General features: G+C 34.2%; 1 long non-coding RNA gene across 1 annotated transcript in view; it reads left to right on the top strand.

Moving 5' to 3' along the window:
• Nucleotides 245-5,424, top strand: part of LOC110265625 — a 7,430-nt gene continuing 2,250 nt past the window's right edge. Inside the window, exons 1-2 of the long non-coding RNA XR_002351785.1 lie at nt 245-281; nt 2,865-2,869. This is a non-coding gene — a long non-coding RNA (uncharacterized LOC110265625). The remainder of the gene's footprint in view (nt 282-2,864; nt 2,870-5,424) is intronic.

Genomic DNA, 5,424 nt, shown 5'->3' with positions numbered 1-5,424 from the left:
TAAAGGGATTAAATTAAAATTTAATTTAATACAATATCTCTTAATTTTGTTAAAATTTAACAAAATCTTAATTTACCTAAAAATTCATAATTTTACATTTGTCCCAAATTAAGCTATAAACCTAAAATCACACACACACAACCCTCCACCGCCACACTCCTTTCCCCCAATACCCAACGTAGCTTAAAAAAAACGAAAACCAAAAAGAAAGAAAAAGAAAAGGGAAATGGAAATAGGAGAAGGAGGGAAGAGAAGGTGAGATCTGAAGAAGAGGAGCGAACGTCACCACTGGGTCTCATCACCACCGTCGATGCCGCTGAAGTGAGGAGACGCCGAACTGCTGCACGCGGGAAGCCGTGCTGTCGCCGCCATCGCTATCCCATCCATGGAGCCGAAGCCTGCGCCTCGCCGTCGTGTTGCCATTAAGGGAGAAGGGAGCGTGAACCACAGCCACGGACGAAGAAGAGAGCGCGCATGCAGAGGAGGTGAAGTCGACGCTGTCACCGTCGCGTGTGGAGTTACCGCCGTGCTCAGCCGTCGTCGCCGCCGTTCCTCCACCGTCGCCAAAGGTCCACCACCGCAGCTGAAGCCTCTGCCTTCTCAAAACGTTAGCCACTGCTGTGAGCTTCTCCTGCCGTTTGGTTCTGATTCGGTGGAAATCTATTGCGATAAATCTATCCTAAGTGGTTCATGCCAATTCTGTTCTTACCGGTGAGGACTGCCGGAGCTGCGACCGTGATGCTTTTGGTTCCTTGCTACGCAGTAAGTTGCTTTTACTTCGAAAACTCCTCTGTTACTGTTCTGTTATAGATTATTGAGTTTTACGTGACGTTAATGTTTTAGGGTTGAACTATACTCTTGCGTGTTGTGCTTAGAGACTGTGATTGCTGGGGAATGGTCGGATTTGACGCCGCCGCTGTGAAATCAAAGTTTTAAGGGTTTTGTCGCGTAGTTAAGTCGCGAACGAGGTAGGGATTTTTCTTAAAACTTAATTTTATCTTACAGAGTTGTTATAAACAGATATCGATGTGAAAAATATATTCTTGTGATTATGTTTTTTCTTATGGATGTGGCTGTTTGTTGTATTGAATTATTGATTGCTTCAGTGGTGGGTGGTTATTGATAAAAGAGTAGTTTGTAAAGTTATTTGATTTTATGCTATTAAATGTGGTTTTTTTCTCGTCTTGGAGTTAGTTCGATAATGTAAATGAGTCGGTTTTTGAAATGATTTGAGATATGAAAATGAATAGATTTTTGGAAGTGGTTTGGTTTTAAATTAGTTTGATTTTATAAATTACTTAATATTGGAGCTGGTCTGATTTTGAAGAAAAGATTTATTATTGGAATTGATTCAATTTGAAAATAATCTGATATTAGAACCGGATGAATTTTGGAAAATGATTGAGATTTGGAAATGGTTGAGAAAGGGTTTGAGGAATGTTTAGATGGGAACCGAAAAGGGTGGCATAGTCCGAGTTTTAGAGGAGATGCTGCCGAAATTTTATAAAATTGGAAGTTTTATTTGAAGTTATTATTTAAAGAGATTTGGTTTTAAACATTATATGTTTTAATATTGATTTATTTAGCAAAGAAAGAATTATGTTTTGACTTGGGATTGTTGATGAACGAAAAGGAAAAAAGGATGATGAGGATTGACTTTGAAATATGATTTTTGAATGAATCTGAAAATGAGATATGGATTGACGAATGATGATAATATTGAGAATGACTTATATATTGATGAATGTTGAATGAATTATTTATATAGCTTATGAATTTGAATTATCTGAGACACGAGTTTCCCTGGGTAGACGCAGTGGCTTGCCACCACTTGCTCTAGGTTGAGACTCGATACTCTGTTGACCCTACAACGTAAGGGTGACCGGGCACTTATAAATTCCCGGGAATGGTACCCTCATTGAGCGATTTGATATATATATGAGAAAAAGCTATGCATAGACTCATGGGGGATTCGCGTCGGGGGACAGTCCAATAGTTTAGCAAATCGGACTTGTCGGGTTGGTTGTATAACCGACAGATGAGCTCATTAGCCATAGGACAGGCATGCATCATATGCATTTGTATGCTTTGCTTGGGTTTGAATTTGTTTTGGTTTGCCTAATTGTTAAACTGTTATTAACTGCTACCTGAACTAATTGCTGTAACTGCTACCTAAATATGTGCTTTCCTTGTCTGTTTTGCCTATGTTTGTCCTGGTGTACTACTTTTGAGAATGAGCTTTGGTGTTGAATTGATGGTTGTGTTGATTGATTGTGTGGTTGGTTTTTATTAGGATTTTCTTATAAGAAAAGAAAGATTTTGGATTTTTGGATATTTAAGTATTGATTTTTTTTCGAAAAAGGTTTTTGGATGACTAGTTGTTAGTTTTTAAAAGATTCAAAGGACGAACAATAATTACTGAGCTTAAAAATAGATTTCTCTCTAAATATCTTATTATGACAATTCTAAAACTCTGTGGTGAGACCGTGTGGTTAGGTTCTCACCCCCTACAGCTTTATCTTTTCAGAAGACGGATGAAAAAGCTCACGAAGGGTTGTATTACGTTTCGATTAGTCGATAATGCTGTTTAGTTTTTATTTATTTACCCCTCGCCAATCAATATTGTATTATGTAAGAGGGATATGATTTGTATGATTTATATGTATATAATATGTAAAAGTTACTTGAGTAAAAAGTTTTGTACATGTATATGCTTGTTTTGTTTTATTTAAAAAAGTATTCTTTTTCCGGTTTGTAAAAGAACCGTGATACAATTTTGAGTCAAAGGCTCCTATATAATATGAAGTCGTCGTAATACTTCTTGCTATCAGAGTAGTTCATCCGGAAGCGTGACATTCTGATAGTGAGGGTGTTACATTATGGTATCAGAGTAGTTCATCTTGATTAGAGTCTTAGGAATGGACTGACTATGCTTCATTGCATTCTCTGAGGTTGTAGGTCTTGTCCAAGTAACAAGAATTAGAATTTTATGCACATGACTGCCTATTAATTAACACTGTTAGCTTACCATTGCATATCTGTTGATGTTAAGTCTGGCCAACTTAATGTTGATGGCTTATGTGAATGGAAAAGTTAATAGGTTATTGTAGGCGAAAAGGAATTGATAAGTAATGGGTAATGCAAGTCACGTAGTTCGCGGATGCTAGAGTTCGTTTTCGTGCTTGGTTTCAATTTATGATTCTTGTTTATGTCACTTAGGTTGGCAAATTGTTTCTTTTTTTACTATGCTCATTGAAGTTCCTTAACTCGGATTCCTTTCTTGAACCATGATTGATTATTCTCCGACCGTATTTCATTATTCGTCTATAACCTTATTTGATTGTATTCTTAAGAATTTGCTTGAGTCTTTTAAAAATATCTGTCTTTACCATTGGTTATACTCTTCTTCAGGAAATCCTGTGCTCATTGATCTGATCTTGAACTTGTTTTGGCATGATGCATGATCCTTAAATCTTGAGCGATTTGCACCTTGAAAATTATGATTCGAACTAAGCTAACTTTGTAAATTGGTTCTTTTGCTTCATGTCTAATGTATACCTTGAACTTACCATATTCTTGATTATCTTCTAAATTCTCGGCATCATGATTCCTGACCTTGAATTTCTCTACGTAATCTTTGTACCTCCTTGACGTAGTCTGAGCTTATTTTGGATCAGAAAAGTTTTGAATTGATCTTTTTCCTACTTAATTGTGTTCCCAATCATCCTTCAAATTTTTGGATGAGACCCCTTTTAATTTAGCATATACTTCCCTACATAAATTCAGAAAAAAATTTCTTTATATGCTTAGATTTGTTTATCTGTAACATTTCACCTATTCTTTTATAGATATGTAAAAACAATTTTTACCTTAGATTTTCTTCTTTGACTACAACTCGATTTACTTTCAACTTTATCACAATTTTTATACGTATTCTTATGTGATTTCGCACCTGAGTATATTTCAAGACACTAGAGGAAATATTTTTGTTCATAGCTTAATTAAGTTCTATTTTATAAACCTTGCATATCTTATTTACTTTGAGTTGTTTGATGTAATACCATTAGTATTTCTTTCGAAAAAGTGAATTCATTCCTTTTTGAGTTTATCCATTCCTTGTAAATGCTACCATTGATTTTTAGTATTCCTTCGACCCAGCTTACATTCGGTTTAAAAGAGTGTACCGTTCTTCTTCTTGATTGTTCCTACCAAAGTTCTTAGATTCAAATTCCTTCTTAAGATTACATCTTGATTCTCTAACAACTTTATTGCAGTTTTTATGAATATCCTTATTTGATTATGTATTTAGATATCCTTCAAAGAAAGGTCTTTATCTCTTTCCAGTTGATTTTTGTTTGGTAAACTTTACCTAATTTATTTTTAATTTGGATTTGGTTTAGCATACTACATTGTTTATGCAATTGTTGTTCTTTTAAAAAAAATGTTGCACTCATGTTTTTTTTTCTTTTTATGAATAGACTAATTCCTTACTTAAGCTTTTCATTTCTGTGGATGTCATATTTGATTCTGTTTTTAATTACTCTCTTACTTTTTTTAACGTCATTATTAGTCTTAGTTTTTCATTTTTGTGAATCTCATACTCATCCGAGTCAACTTGAATTCGCTTCCATCTAATGTACCATTGTCCTTTTATTTGTCTTTCTTTAGTTAAAGGTTCTTTCTTGAGAATTTTTTTATTGATTGAGTTGTCTTTCTGGAGCGTTTTGTATTCCTTTAGACCAATTGGAAACTCGTTTGATAATCCATGCCTAGTGAGTTCTTGTTTGAATTCCGTTGATTTAAGGATTCTTTCTTCCATGGGCTGATTTCCTTTTAAGTGCATCGTAAACTTCTTAAATGATTCTTGCGAGGTGGTTATTCCAAGCATACTTTCAGAATTTCTTTTTGAACCATTTTGAAAAAGTTTTGAATTCTTTTGAAGAAATTTAAACCTTGAATCAACTTTTTTTTTAAGTTGTTGAGTTCCTTCTTAAGCTTTTCGTTTTTATAAGTGACATGCTTTATGAATCCTAATTGAAATCCTTTAATTTAAGTTTCTTTCTTGAAATGAGTTAGTTTCCTTCTTAACGCATCTTAATATTATTGAATATCCTTATAAGGTGTGATTTCTAGTATATTATTGGAGTTTTGTTTTAAACTTTTTTAAATAAGCTTTGATTTATTTTTATGCAAGGTTGTCCTTGACTTTGCATTTCTTTACTTGAACAGTACCTCTCTTTGATGTGATTTGAACTTATTTTGGTGCGAGACAACCATCTCTTGAAGTTTTAATAAAATCGCTTTTAACTTAGCTTACACTCGTTTACTTTGAAAATTTTTGTATGTGATTTAAATCTGTTTAATTGTAATGCATCCTCTTTTTCTTTTATGAGCAAGACTTTATTTCAGGTTTCTTTCCAACTC

Source organism: Arachis ipaensis, chromosome B08 (assembly GCF_000816755.2).
Source record: "Arachis ipaensis cultivar K30076 chromosome B08, Araip1.1, whole genome shotgun sequence".
Lineage (NCBI taxonomy): Eukaryota > Viridiplantae > Streptophyta > Magnoliopsida > Fabales > Fabaceae > Arachis > Arachis ipaensis.
The sequence above is the reverse complement of the archived record's forward strand: the minus strand, read 5'-3'. Positions and strand labels throughout refer to the sequence as shown.